The sequence below is a fragment of the Somniosus microcephalus genome, chromosome 7, assembly GCF_052327205.1.
Source record: "Somniosus microcephalus isolate GS21.2 chromosome 7, FLI_Smic_1.0, whole genome shotgun sequence".
Lineage (NCBI taxonomy): Eukaryota > Metazoa > Chordata > Chondrichthyes > Squaliformes > Somniosidae > Somniosus > Somniosus microcephalus.
In genome coordinates, this window is record NC_140993.1 from 91,183,757 (window position 1) to 91,200,285 (window position 16,529).

The window sequence follows — 16,529 nt, forward strand, 5'->3', positions numbered from 1 at the left end:
GCCTGTAAAGGAACCTGCCTGAGCTTTCTTCTAGTAGCTGAAATAGAAGGAAAATTGGACAGATTTCCTTACAATGTGTGCACTACAATTGCCCACGTTTTTGGTACTTACTAAGCAGGGATAATTGCAGCAAAGATGAAAAATGTAGTACTTTTAAAACCATTTTAATTAATAAATGTATAAATAAAAAATCATGCATAATAAACCCTTGGCACAAATGGCTGCTAACATAGAAACATAGAAGATAGGAGCAGGAGTAGGCCATTTGGCCCCTCGAACCTGTTCCGCCATTTAATGAGATCATGGCTGATCATCCAAATTCAGTACCCTGACCCTGCTTTCTCCCCATATCCCTTGATCCCTTTAGCCTTAAGAAATATATCTAACTCCTTCTTGAATATATTTAATGAATTGGCCTCAACTGCCTTCTGTGGTAGAGAATTCCACAGGTTCACCACTCTCTGGGTGAAGAAATTCCTCCTCATCTCAATCCTAAATGGTTTACCCCTTATCCTTAGCCTGTGACCCCTGGTTCTGGACTCCCCCACCATTGGGAACATCCTTCCTGCATCCAATCTGTCTAGTCCTGTTAGATTTTTATAAGTTTCAATGAGATCCCCTCTCATTCTTCTAAACTCTAGCGAATACAAGCCCAATCCACCCAGTCTCTCTTCATACATCATTCCTGCCATCCCAGGTATCAGTCTGGTGAATCTTCGCTGCACTCCCTCCATGGCAAGAACATCCTTCCTCAGATAAGGCGACCAAAACTGCACACAATACTCAAGGTGTGGTCTCACCAAGACCCTGTACAACTGCAGCAAGACATCCTTGCTCCTGCACTCGAATCCTCTCGCTATGAAGACCAACATACCATTTGCCTACTTAACCGCCTGCTGGACCTGCATGCTTACCTTCAGCGACGTGCACAAGGACACCCAGGTCTCGTTGCACTTCCCCTTTTCCCAATCTATTGCCGTTCAGATAATAATCTGCCTTCCTGTTTTTGCCACCAAAGTGGATAACCTCGCATTTATCCACATTATACTGCATCTGCCATGCATCTGCCCAATCACCCAACCTGTCCAAATCATACTGGAGTTTCTCTGCATCCTCCTCACAGCACACACGCCCACCCAGCTTTGTGTCGTCTGCAAACTTGGAGATATTACATCTAGTTCCCTCGTCTAGATCATTAATATATATTGTGAATAACTAGGGTCCTAGCACCGGTCCCTGCTATACCGCACTAGTCACTGCCTACCACTTGGAAAAAGAGCCGTTTATTCCAACTCTTTGCTTCCTGTCTGCCAACCAGCTCTCTGTCGAAGTCAGTACCTTACCCCAATCCCATGTGCTTTAGCTTTGCACGCTAATCTTTTATGCGGGACCTTATCGAAAGCCTTCTGAAAATCCAAATACACCACATCCACTGGTTCCCCCTTATCTATTCTACCAGTTACATCCTCAAAAAATTTTTGTAGGGTTTTTATCTTGTGGGATGGGCAGGCATATCTTAGGTTGGGGAGATCTGTGATAGGATTGTTGCACTTTATCCTTATTAAAGATCTGGATGAAGGCATTGGAGGAACAGTCTACAAGATTGCTGATGACGCAAAGGTATGAATAGAAGTTAGGATCTTAGACAAAATAAATAGTCTGCAGGCAGATCTGGACACACCAGGAAATAGACCCATGACAGATGTCTTTCAATGTAGACAAATGCAGCATGATGCATTTGGGCTATAATTCCAGGCATGTGCACACCATGCAGGTTTGCTTGCTTAGGGCTTCTGAGCAAGAAAAGGAACTGAGGGTTGCAGTTCATGAAACATTGAAAATCCATGACCAGTGTTACAAAGCTATTACAAAGATGGATTGGTTGTATAGTTAGGACAATTAAATATAAAACTAGAAGTACAATTCTTACCTAGTGCAATGCCTTGGTTCACCGTATCCGGAATATTGTTTCCAATTTTGATCCTTTAACATTGAGGGGGAATATTAAGGCCTCGGAAAAGGTCCAGAGGAGGGCCACTCAATTGATACTTAGTTTAACAGCCCTTAGTTATTAGGATAGATTTAGGGAACTGGGGCTTTTTACTTTGGGAAAAATGTAGACTTTGAGGGGGTATGATTAAGGTGTTTAAAATAATGAAGGGATTCTGTCCAGTGGACAGCTTATTTGAACTAAATAGGCAAGGGAAAAATAGGGAGCATCAGTACAAGTTATGAAAGCATAGATTTAGGTTAGGTGCCAAGAAGTATTTATTTTTGCAGAGCCTGATCTTAGTTACATTTAGACCACACATAATGCAAATACATCCCAGTGTTTTCCTCTGTACATCCATTTTAATTAACCATAAATATGTTTTTCAAACACCTTTACAGATTTGTTAAAACTAACACACAAAGAAAAATATTGGGAACAATATTTTAAACCTAATCAGGGATCACAATTAATGCACTTATAAATCTTATGCACAATCTTTATAATCAATAACAACTTGTATTTATATAGCACCTTTAACGTAGGAAAACATCCCAAGGCACTTCACAAGAGCGTAATCAAATACAAATGTTGACACCGAGCCAAAGAAGGCAATATTAGGACTGGTGACTAAAAAATAAGTAGGTTTTAAAGAGTGTCTTAAACAATGAGAGGCAACAAGGAGAGAGAGGCAGGGAGGTTTAGGGAGGGAATTTCAGAGCTTAAGACTGAAAGCATGGCCGCAAATGGGGGGGCGAAGGGAATGGCGGTGCACAAGAGGCCAGAGTTGATGGAACACTGATTTCTTGGAGGGTTGTGGGATTGGAAGAGGTTACAGAGATAGGGAGGGATGAGGCCACGGTGGGATTTGAACATGAGGATCAGAATTTTAACATCGATGCACTGGTGGACCAGGAGCCAGTGTAGCTCAGCGAGTGCAGAGGTGATGGGTGAGCAAGACTTGGTGCGAGTTAGTATACAGACAGCAGAGTTCTGGATAAGCTCAAGTTTATGGAGGGTGAAAGATGGAAGGCAGGCCAGGAGAGCACTGGAATAGTCGAATCTGGAGGTAACAAAAGCATGGATGCGGGTTCCAGCTGTAGATAAACTGAGACAGAGACAGGCGATGTTACGGAGGTGGAAGTAGACGGTCTTTGTGATGGAGAGGATATGGGGTTGGAAACTCAGTTCAGGGTCAAATAGAATGCCGAGGTTTGAAACAGTCTGGTTTAGCTTGAGACAGTGGCCAGTGATGGGGATGGAATTGGTGGCGAGGGATCAGAGTTTGTGGCGGGTGCCAAAGACAATTGTTTCAGTCTTCCCAATGTTTAATTAGAGGAAATTGCGGCTCATCTGGATGATGTCACCAAGGGCCAGCATGTAGGTGAGAAATAGGAGCGGGGAAATGATAGAGCCTTGGGGAACTGTAGAAGTAACAATGTGGGAGTGGGGAGAGAAGCCATTGCAGGAGTTTATCTGGCTACGACCGGATAGGTAAGAGTGAAACCAGGCGAGGGCAATCCTACTCAGCTGGACAACGGAGGAGAGGCATTAGAAGAGGCTGGTGTGGTTGACTTGTGTCAAAGGCTGCAGAGAGGTCACAAAGGTTGACTAGAAATAGTGCATAAAGGTGACAGTCACAGAGGATGTCATTTGTGACTTTGATTAGGACTGTTTCAGCACTGTGCAGGGGCAGAAACCTGATTAGAGAGGTTCAAACATGGGGTTGTGGGGAAAAATGGGCACGGATTTGAGAGGCGGGAATAGGTTCAAGGACTTTAGGAGGAAAGGGTGTTTGGAGATGGGGTGGTAGTTTGCAAGGACAAGGGGATCAAGTGGGTTTTTTGAGCAAAGCAAAGCAAAGCAAAAGAGTAAGTGTGAGTGGAGACTTGGATTTCAATGTTGATCTTACAAACAAACTACTTTATCCTGCAAGAAATATTAATACACAAATTTTAAAAGAAAGTTCTAACATACAGCTCTTGTATTTGTTTGGATTTTTGCTCATTTCTGAGATGAGCTGAGAGGTTGCTGGGTCAGCCATGACATTAGTCACCTTGATGAACACAGAAATCAGGTAAAAATGTAACGCCTGGGGGATGGAATATTTACCTACGGTTGCAGTGTTAGCATCAGCATTAACAGGTCAAAATTAATACAAGCCAGTTACAGAGTTATGCTTATACTTTGTCCCAAAAATGTGCCTTAACCCAGTCTCGGGATGGCACTTCCATTGCATCAATTTTTTCAAATTCTGCATCAATCTTCCTTCTTGCTACTTTGAGTGAAACTAGCACGTTAGTGTTGAATTATGGGCTGTTTTGAATCATAGAATCATAGAAAGTTACAGCATGGAAGGAGGCCATTTCGACCCATCGTGTCCGCGCCGGCCAACAAAGAGCAATCCAGCCTAATGCCACTTCCCAGCTCCTGGTCCATAGTCCTGCAGGTTAGAGCATCCCAAGTGCACATCCATGTACTTTTTAAATGTAGTTAGGGTTCCTGCCTCTACCACCCTTTCAGGCAGTGAGTTCCAGACCCCCACAACCCTCTGGGTGAAGAAATCTCTCCTCGAATCCCCTCTAAACCTTCCACCAATGACTTTAAATCTGTGCCCCCTGGTTTTTGACCTCTCTGACTCCTGCCAGCAGCTCCTGAGCTGGGCTGCTTCAAGCCCACTTCACTTATGACCGTATCACCCACCATTAACTTTAATCCCGTCAGCCGATGCTGGTTTCAAAGCCAGGTTCCAGAGTCTTCTACCTTACTGTGTGCACCACCCCTGTAGCGCTTTTATGGAAATTTAGGTCATAGACTTGTCATTATTTAGAGTGCTCAGCATTCCATTTTTGAATGGTTGCATCAGGCTTTAGATGTTAAGAAGAATACGATAGAATGGGATTGGAAAAAAGACAAGAACACAGCACTCAAGCAGAACGTGAGCGACTTAGTGAAATGCTGGATTTGATTTGATCGTTTGAAACTCTATCCATATGTGAATTACCCATTTATTTGGAAATAACTGTAATCTTCCTGGATAAAAAATGCAGAAATGCTCCATCATAAAAAGAAAGGCTTGCATTTATATAACACCTCATCATATCTCTCAGAAACATTCAATGAATTACTTTGAAATGCAGTGACTGTTATTGTATAGGGATACACCATAGCAATTTGCACACAGAAAGATCCCAGAAACAGTAAAGAGGTGCATATATGCTTTTATTGGCGTTGATTGAAGGAGAAATGTCATAAGAAATCCCTGCTCTTCTTCAAATAATGGCATAGGTTCTTTAACATCCACCAGAACTACAGTTTCGGTTTAACATTTCAAAGGACAAGGGGGGAAAAATTCAGTTGTTTGCGCCTCCCGTTAGCGCCTTAAGAGGGCGCTAATGGGGTGCAAAGCAACTAACGCCCGGGCGCGGCGATGTTTGCGTCGCTCGTGAAATTAACTAGACATATTGATGCGGCGCTAAACACTACCGCCACGATCTCCTGCGCCGGCAGATCGTGACATCAGTCAAGTGCGCAACGCCCCGGTAGCGCCCCAGACCAGATATTGAGTGGCGCCCCCTGCCTTACCGCCTGCCGCTAGCAACGACAGGTTGAGGGGAGCGTTTTGCAGTCAGAAAGGGACTGGGGGAGCGCTATTTAAAGGTGACCGCTTCCTGCCTTTTTTTGTTGGTGACATTTGTGCACCATGCATTCTAAGAGAGAGAGAGAGACTTCTGGAGAGATTCAACGCTGTGTGAAGGAGTTTTGAGTACTGAGCAGCACTTTGCAGGTTCACTTTGATATGCACTTCCTTGCTTCGCCAGCGCTCTGAGGTAGCGCCTCACTCCTCAGACTTTGTGCCTTAAGACAGGTGTGAAGCGCCTGATTTAGCGCTCCAATCACCTCCGGGGCGATAAAAGCCAAGTTTGCCATCAGAGGCGATAATTAGCGCCAGGCGCTAAACTTTGCGCACGGCCGATAATGGCGCCCCAAACGGGGCGATACAGAATTTTTCACCCAACATCTCTAACAATACAAAGAAGAAAGAAAGAAAGACTTACATTTATTTAGTGCCTTTCACAACTTCAGGACGTCCCAAAGCGATTTACAGCCAATGAATGTAGTAATGTAGGAAACGCAGCAGCCAATTTGCACACAGCAAGCTCCCAGAAACAGCAATGTGATAATGACCAGATAATCTGTTTTAGTGTTGTTGATTGAGTGATAAATATTGGTCATTACACTGGGGATAACTCGCCTGCTCTTCTTCGAAATAGTGCCATGGGATCTTTTACATCCACCTGAGAGAGCAGATGGGGTTTAACGTCTCATCCAAAAGACAGCACCACACTGGGGTGTCAGCCTAGATTTTTGTGCTCAAGTTTCCTGGAGTTGGACTTGAACCCACCACCTTCTGACTCAGCGGTGACAGAGCTACCAACTGAGCCATGGCTGACACTCTAATGCAGCACTTTCTCAGTTACTGTGCTGACGTTTCGGCTTAAATGAAGTCCTGGGTGAGGGTTGAACCAACAGCCTTCTGTTCAAAGACAAAAAATGCTACCAAGTTAACCATGCTGACACTTGATCTAAATAAAATCATAATAGTTTACACCACAGAAGGAGACAAATTGACTTGTCATGTCTGTGCCAGCTATTTGCTAGAGGAATCTAAAACTAATCCTACTGTCTCCCTCTGCTCCAAATATTTATTCATTTTCTCTTAAAAGTTGCAGTGGTCTCAGCCTCAACTGCTCCCTGTGGCAAAGCAATCCATGCTCCAACAAATAACTGTGCAAAAAAAACCTCCTCATCTCTCTTTTTGTGACAATTTTAAATTGATGACCTCTTGTCACCGATTCCCCAACCAAAGGAATTAACTTCACCTTCTCTATCAAAATTCATAATCATTTTAAAAACCTCAATTAAATTTCCTCTTAGTTCTTTTCTGCTCTGTGGTTATAGTCCAGTATTTCAAGTCTCTCTTCATAACTATAGTTTTTCAACCCTGGCATCATCTTGGTGAATCTACGATCTCTATTGCTGTAATGTCCTCTGAATTATTATGATCATAGAATCATAGAATAGTTACAGCACAGGAGGCCATTCAGCCCGTCGAGGCTCTCTGCAAGAGCACTTCAGCTAGTCCCACTCTCCTGCCCTATCACCGTAGCCCTGCAAATTCTTTTTCCTTCAGGTACTTATCCAATTCCCTTTTGAAAGCCACGATTGAATCTGCCTCCACCACACTTTCAGGCAGTGCATTCCAGATCGTAACTGTAGTGTATGTACCTTTAAGAGGAACTATGTTTTTGAAGCCCCTGTATACTGTAGTACCAGTAGCGACCACTCGGGTATATAAGCCTGTGTAGCGTCTTGTGTTGTTAGTTCACCTCCAGACTTTGTTCAGTAAACACTTGTTAAACAAACTCCTGCATTCCGTGTCTCCCTTAACACACGGATCTAACAGTGGCGACGAGTTAGAAACGAACTTACCTGCAATTCGGCAGCACCTCAAGGGGATCGATTCCTCAGACGAAGGTCGAAGCCAGAAAAAAAAAAATAATAAATAACTCGAAGAAACTCGAAAACGAGGGCCAGGCTTGGTCTCCAGTCTGTGGTTTCCCCAGCTAAACGGGCTGGTGGCAGGTAGTGCACTGATCCTTCCTGGGCTGCGGCGGGCTAGAGCTCGATCGGGTGGCTCTGCAACGGGGCCGGGCAGCGAGTCGGGAAGCAGAAGCAAAGTGAGAGAGAGGGTGGAGCACTCAGGGCGCGGCTGGTGCTGCAAAGCAGGTCGGCGTTTGGACCGAGCAGAGGGAGGGGAAAGTCCCAGAGGGTCCGCTCCACGATGGGAACGGTTCTCCAAGTAACGGAGAAACTATTGAAGCGATATATAAAAAAAAATAGAAATACCGCGAAAAGCTGCAGGTCGCAACGGGAACCGCGGAGAACAGCGTTGGCAGCAGCGGCAGCGGCGGGAAAGCGCGGGAGGCGCCATCTTAACTTGGCGGGGAAGAAAGAAAAGCGCAGGAAGCGCCATTTTAGATTTTCAAGATGCCGAAGACTGGCAATATTACTGCTTTCGATAGTGATATAGAAGATTGGACCACATATGTGGAAAGAGTGGAGGTATATTGCAAGGCGAATGAAGTAGCAGATGATAAAAAGGCATCGGTACTTCTATATCTGATGGGCGCAAGGACATACGGGCTGTTACGAAACGTGATCACTCCAGCCAAACCGATGGACAAGAATTTTAAGGAGATTGTTGATACCTTACAGGAGCACTTAAACCCAACACCGCTGCTGATAGCGGAACGATTCAAATTCTTCAGGAGGAATCAGCACAAGAATGAAAGTAACGCTGATTACCTCACCGAATTACGAAAGCTGTCAAAGCACTGCCAATTCGGGGCAGGACTGGCAGATTCTCTACGAGACAAATTCGTCTGCGGTCTCCTAAGCGAAGGAACACAGAAAAGACTACTTTCTGAGAAAGATTTGACACTGGACAAGGCTTTCAGTGTGGCTGTATCATACGAAGCAGCAGCAAGAGGAGCTGCAGAGATACAGTAAAAGCCACAGGACTTCGGCACCCATGAAATGACACGGGGTTTCAAGAGATGTTATCGCTGCGGCAGATCCACCCATGACCAGAAGGACTGCTGGTTCAAGGACAAAGCATGCAGGCAATGCAGAAAGATGGGACACATTGCACGTGTATGCAGATCTGGAAAGAAATCCGCTGACAGTAAAAAGGTCAATAAGGAAAAGTACAGAAAGGTACAAATGATGATGGACAGTAGCTCCGAAGACCAGAAGAACAATAGCAACTCCGGAAACAAGAGACTAAGCTGTCTCAAATTACATAATGTAATTGCCAAAGAAGATTACCAGACCATTTGGGTTACCCTCACAATAACGGGGTCCCCAGTCAAAATGGAGCTAGATACAGGATCAGCTCTGACCGTCATGAGTCGACGGGATTACGAGCGGCTATTTCCGCATATACCTTTGAAAGACACATCCATTGTCTTGAAGACATATACGGGGCAGAAAGTATACCCCAGAGGGAAAATAAGGGTGCCTGTTGTATACAACGGCAAGGAAATACAGAAGTTGTATTTATACGTTCTGCAAGATGGTGGTCCACCATTGTTGGGACGTGAATGGATCAGAAAGATACGTTTAGACTGGCACTCCATTCAGGCACTGACGGTGACCAGTAAGAAAAAAAACCGATGATGACGTCATACCTGGACGATTAAAAGAAATCTTGGCTAACGCCAAAGAAGTGTTTCAACAGGAACTAGGAACCCTGAAAGGCGCCACCGCCTCAATAAAAGTGGAAGATGCGGCAATTCCCAAGTTTTTTAAGGCAAGGCCGGTGCCATACGCAATTCGTCCAGCCGTCGAGGCAGAGCTGGAGAATTTGGAAAAAGCAGGCGTGTTATCCAAGGTAGATTGGAGCGAGTGGGCAACACCCATCGTCCCGGTCATGAAGAAAACGTTGAATAATGATAAATCTGAAGAACAGAGAAAAGTTTGCATCTGTGGGGACTTCAAGGTGACTGTAAACCCGGTTCTTCACATGGTACAGTATCCTCTTCCGAGGATAGAAGATATTTTCGCCTCACTATCCAGAGGGAAACGTTTCACCAAAATTGACTTAGCACAGGCATATCTACAGATGGAGGTTGAGGAGGCCTCTAAAAAGTATCTCATGATAAACACACACAAAGGCCTGTACCAGTACAATCGACTGGTTTTCGGAGTGGCATCAGCTCCGGCTATCTGGCAAAGAGCTATGGAGCAAGTCCTGCAAGGGATTCCGGGGACTCAATGCTACCTAGACGACATCCTTGTAACAGGAGAAAACGACAACGAGCACCTTGCCAACTTGGAGCAGGTGCTCATGAGGCTGAGAGAATGGGGCCTACGAGCAAATCGCCCCAAATGCGAATTTTTCCAGAAACAAATATCATATTGTGGTCATGTCATTAACGAAGAAGGGTTGCATAAGTCACCTGAAAAAATTGAAGCGGTCGTAAAGGCCCCAGCACCTGAAAATGTCTCACAATTAAGATAGTTCCTGGGGTTAGTAAATTACTATCGTAAATTTTTACCAAACTTGTCGACGGTTCTGCACCCGCTTAACGCACTGCTACAAACGGGAGTAGTTTGGAAATGGAGCGAAGACTGTAAACGTGCCTTCCATAAATGCAAAGGCTTGATCACGTCCAGGGAAGTGTTGGCTCATTACAACCCATCACTGCCAATCAGACTGGCGCGCGATGCATCCCCTTACGGCGTGGGAGCGGTATTATCGCATAGATTCCCTGATGGCTCGGAGCGGCCGATAGCTTTTGCGTCACGCTCATTGAACTCAGCTGAGCGTAACTATGCCCAGATCGACAGGGAGGCACTCAGCCTGGTGTGGGGGGTGAAGAAATTCAACCATTACCTACACGGACAAAAGTTTACCTTGTTGACTGACCATCAACCCCTCGTCTCCATATTCAACCCTAAAAAGGGCGTTCCCATTATGACAGCGCAAAGGCTACAGAGGTGGTCCCTTTTACTAGGGGCACACCAATATGACATAGAGTACAAAGGAACAAAACAGCATGGGAATGCTGACGGGTTATCGCGCCTACCGTTGCCAACGGTGGAAGAGGCGCCTACAGTGGACCCAGTGGAGATATTCCACTCGATCATAGTGGAATGTCTACCGGTGACAAATTCTACCATTGAAAAGGAAACGCGAAATGACCCGACTCTCTCACGAGTCTACGATTTAACGGTGAAGGGATGGCCAGTGATATACCTATCAATTCGTCCAATGAAAAGCGACGAGTTAAGAAAGTAACTATAGGTTTTTATTGACTAAATAACAGAGCCCACCCTCGTGGGTGATCGGATCCAAGAAGGAGGAATACCAGCCAGTCGACCACCTTTATACCCGGGCAGGTAGGTGGAGCCATGGGCGGAGTCGGCAGTGGTCAGCCCAGGTATAGCAGCGTGACAAGAGGCGACCTCGTACAGTGATACAACAATGTGAACAGTGATAACTATAGGGAAACGATCTAACAGTGATAACTATAGTGTAACGATAGTAAACGGTAAAAGTGGTTTACCACAGCCAGCACATGGCGAACCACTGTTGCCAGCATTCTCGCAAAGAAGAGAACAGCTGTCAGTGTGCCGAGGAACCTTGATGTGCGGATCCAGAGTAGTGATTCCACCCAAACTCAAGGATAGAGTGCTAAAGGAGCTTCACGAGGGGCATCTGGGTGGAGTGAAAATGAAGAACTTAGCCAGAGCATTTGTGTGGTGGCCAGGTATCGATGGAGGCATCGAAGAAATGACCAAGAGCTGTCTAGGATGCCAGAAGGTCCAAAACGCCCCACCACAAGCCCCTCTACATCCATGGGAGTGGCCCTCATCTCCATGGCAAAGGGTACATATCGACTTTGCTGGTCCATTTATGGACTCAATGTTCTTAATCGCGGTGGATGCACACTCCAAGTGGCCGGAGGTAATAAAGATGTCCTCCACCACCACGGAAAAAACCATCACAGTATTAAGGACCATATTCGCCAGGAATGGGCTGCCTGAACAGATCTGTTCTGATAATGGACTGCAATTTGTATCCGAAGAATTCAGGAAGTTCTTAAAATACAATGGGGTTAAGCACTACACGTCCGCACCATACCATCCCGCCACCAATGGATTGGCTGAAAGGTTTGTCCAGACCTTCAAGAAGGCCATAAAGGCCACGGGTAATGAAGACATAAATCTACAACATAAGGTAGATAACTTCTTGTTTGCGTACAGGAATGCAACACATGTGGTTACAAACCAAACCCCCGCCATGATGTTTTTCAATAGAAGACTAAGATGCCGGCTGGATTTGGTCAAGCCAAACGTCAGAAGGGACGCAGCGAACCGGCAATTTCAAAGCATGAATGAAAGGCCAACTAGAACCTTCCAGATAGGTCAACCAGTTTTGGCCCGGGACTACCGTACCGAGAAATGGCAGCCTGGAACTATTTGCACACGACTAGGACCGCTGCTGTATACCGTGGACATTGGAGAAAGCATAATAAGGCGCCATGCTGACCAGATCATAGAGTCATCCGAAAAAGGACAACCTACACCACAACTCTATACGCCTAGTGATGAAGCAGAGATACCCATAGTATCTACCTCCGATCCGGTGATACTGGAACCAGATGAAACCGACACTATCATTGAAGCCAAATCGACCTTGCCAAAAGAACCTACTACACCACCGAGGCGTTTTACGGACCGAGTCAGGAAGCCTCCAGAGAGACTGAATTTGTAATTGATTAACTTCAGCAAATGTGTATATTATTGTTCTTGTAAAAATGTTATGTACTATTTATCTAAAAGGGGAGGAATTGTAGTGTATGTACCTTTAAGAGGAACTATGTCTTTGAAGCCCCTGTATGCTGTAGTACCAGTAGTGACCACTCGGGTATATAAGCCTGTGTAGCGTCTTGTGTTGTTAGTTCACCTCCAGACTTTGTTCAGTAAACACTTGTTAAATCAACTCCTGCATTCTGTGTCTCCCTTAACACACGGATCTAACAGTAACTACTCCACTAGCCACCCCGTCGGTAATTTTATTCCAGCAAAATACTGCGGATGCTGGAAATCTGAAATAACAACAGAAAATGCTGGAAGCACTCAGCAGGCCAGGTAGTATCCATGGAGAGAGAAACAGAGTTAACGTTTCAGTTCTGAAGAAGGGTCCCAGACCTGAAACGTTAACTCTGTTTCTCTCTCCATGGATGCTGCCTGGCCTGCTGGGTAATTTTATTCTGTTTGGAGTTGAAACCATAAATTAAATTGTTCATTAATAAATTTGGAAGAAAGTACAACAATTTACAGACACATGCAGGACTCAGTCACAAAACATTGAATTCAATATTTGCAGATCTCCTGGAAACCTACAAATTAGTACTGCCAGTCCCAGGACTCTAGCTCTCACCAACAGCGTTGTTTAATGGGTATTCTCTCTATCATCTCATTGCTGACAGACACCATAGAAACATAGAAGATAGGAGCAGGAGTAGACCATTCGGCCCCTCGAGCCAGTTCCGCCATTTAATGAGATCATGACTGATCATCCAAATTCAGTACCCTGTCCCTGCTTTCTCCCCATATTCCTTGATCTCTTTAGCCTTAAGAAATATATCTAACTCCTTCTTGAATATATTTAATGAATTGGCCTGAACTGCCTTCTGTGGTAGAGAATTCCACAGGTGCACCACTCTCTGGGTGAAGAAATTCCTCCTCATCTCAGTCCTAAATGGCTTACTCCTTATCCTTAGACTGTGACCCCTGGTTCTGGACTCCACCGCCATCGGGAACATCCTTCCTGCATCTAGTCTGTCTAGTCCTGTTAGAATTTTATAAGTTTCAATGAGATCCCCTCTCATTCTTCTAAACTCCAGCGGGTATAAGCCCAATCGACCCAATCTCTTCTCATACGTCATTCCTGCCATCCCAGGTATCAGCCTGGTGAATCTTCGCTGCACTCCCTCCATGGCAAGAACATCTTTCCTCAGATAAGGCGACCAAAACTGAACACAATACTCAAGGTGTGGTCTCACCAAGGCCCTGTACAATTGCAGCAAGACATCCTTGCTCCTGTACTCGAATCCTCTCGCTATGAAGGCCAACATACCATTTGCCTTCTTAACCGCCTGCTGCACTTGCATGCTTACCTTCAGCGACTGGTGCACAAGGACACCCAGGTCTCGTTGCACTTCCCCTTTTCCCAATCTATTGCCGTTCAGATAATAATCTGCCTTCCTGTTTTAGCCACCAAAATGGATAACCTTGCATTTATCCACCTTATACTGCATCTGCCATGCATCTGCCCAATCACCCAACCTGTCCAAATCATACTGGAGTTTCTCAGCATCCTCCTCACAGCACACACACCCACCCAGCTTTGTGTCATCTGCAAACTTGGAGATATTACATCTAGTTCCCTCGTCTAGATCATTAATATATATTATGGATAACTGGGTTCCTAGCACCGATCCCTGCGGTACCCCACTAGTCACTGCCTGCCACTCGGAAAAAGACCCCGTTTATTCCAACTCTTTGCTTCCTGTCTGCCGACCAGTTCTCTATCCAAGTCAGTACCTTACCCCCAATCCCATGTGCTTTAACTTTGCATGCTAATCTCTTATGCGGGACCTTATCGAAAGCCATCTGAAATTCCAAATACACCACATCCACTGGTTCTCCCTTATCTATTCTACCAGTTACATCCTCAAAAAATTCCAGTAGATTAGTCAAGCATGATTTACCTTTTGTAAATCCATGTTGACTTTTCCGATCCTGTCACTGTTTTCCAAGTGCTCTGCTATTACATCTTTTATAATGGACTCTAGCATTATCCCCACTCCCGATGTCAGGCTTACCAGTCTATAATTCCCCATTTTCTCTCTACCACCTTTTTTAAATAGTGGGGTTACATTAGCTACTGTCCAATCCATGGGAACTGTTCCAGAATCTATAGAATTTTGGAAGATGATCAGCAATGCATCTACTATTTCTAGGGCCACTTCCTTAAGTACCCTAGGATGTAGATTATCAGGTCCTGGGGATTTATCGGCATTCAATCCCATCAATTTCCCTAACACCATTTCCCTACAAATACTGATTTCATTCAGTTCCTCCCTCGCATTAGATCCTATGTTCCCCGACATCTCTGGGAGGTTATTTGTGTTCTTCTTTGTGAAGACAGAACCAAAGTATGTATTTAGTTGGTCAGCCATTTCTTTGTTCCCCATTATAAATTCCCCTGATTCTGACTGCAAGGGACCTACGCTTGACTTCACCAATCTTGTTCTCGTCACATATCTATAGAAGCTTTTACAGTCAGCTTTTATGTTCCCGGCAAGCTTACTCTCATACTCTATTTTCCCCCTCTTAATTAATCCTTTGTCCTCCTTTGCTGAATCCTAAACTGCTCCCAATCCTCAGGTTTGCTGCTTTTTCTGGCCAATTTATATGTCCTCTCCTTGGATCTTATGCTATCCCTAATTTCCCTTGTTAGTCATGGTTGAGTCACCTTTTTTGTTTTATTTTTATGCCAGACAGGGATGAACAAATTCTGTAGTTCATCCATGCGATCTTTAACTGTTTGCCATTGCCTATCCACCGTCAACCCTTTAAGTAACAATCCCCAATCCATCCTAGCCAACTCACGCCTCATACCATCGTAGTTTCCTTTATTTAAATTCAGGACCCTAGTCTCTGAATCAAATACTTCACTCTCCATCTTAATGAAGAATTCTATCATATTTATGATTGCTCTTCCCCAAGGAGCCTCACACAACAAGATTGCTAATTAATCCTTTCTCATTACATAATACCCAGTCTACAATGGCCTGATCTCTAGTTGGTTCCTCGACATATTGGTCCAGGAAACCATCCTGTATACATGCTAGGAATTCCTCCTTCACAGTATTGTTACTAATTTGGTTAGCCCAATCTATATGTAGATTAAAGTCACCCATGATAACTGCTATGCCCTTATTGCACGCATCTCTAATTTCCCATTTAATGCCATCCCCAACCTCAGCATTACTGTTTGGGGGTCTGTATACAACTCCCACTAATGTTTTCTGCCCCTTGGTATTTCTCAGCTCTACCCATACAGATTTCACATCATCAGAGCTAATATCCTTCCTTACAATTGTGTTAATCTCCTCCTTAACCAGCAATGCTACCCCATCTCCTTTTCATTTTTGCCTGTCTTTCCTGATAATTGAATACCCCTGAATGTTGAATTGCTAGCCTTGGTCACCCTGGAGCCATGTCTCCATAATCCCAATTATATCATATCCATTTACATCTATTTGCGCAGCTAATTCATCCACCTTATTACTATTGCTCCTTGCATTAAGACACAAAGCCTTCAGGCTTGTTTTTTTTAACATTCTTAGACCTTTTAGAATTATTATTTACTGTGGCCATGTTTGATTTACACCCTTGTTTTCTCTGACTGCCACTTTTGCTTTGCTCCTTCCTGTCTTTTGCTTCTCTCCTTGCTTCCCTTTCCTCTTTCTTCCTGCACATGTTCCCAACCCCCTGCCATTTTAGTTTAAACCTTCCCCAACAGCACTAGCAACCACTCCCCCTAGGACATCGGTCCCGGTCCTGCTCAGGTGCAAACTGTCCAGTTTGTACTGGTCCCACCTCCCCCAGAACCGGTTCCAATGTCCCAGGAATTTGAATCCCTCCCCCTTATACCATTCCTCTAGCAACGTTTTCAGCTGAAATATCCTTCTATTTCTACTCTGACTAGCACATGGCACTGGTAGCAATCCTGAGATTACTACCTTTGAGGTCCTATTTTTTAATTTACCTCCTAACTCCCTATATTCAGCTTTTAGGACCTCATCCCGGTTTTTACCTATATCGTTGGTACCTATATGCACCACGACAACTGGCTGTTCACCCTCCCCCTCCAGAATGTCCTGCAGCTGCTCAG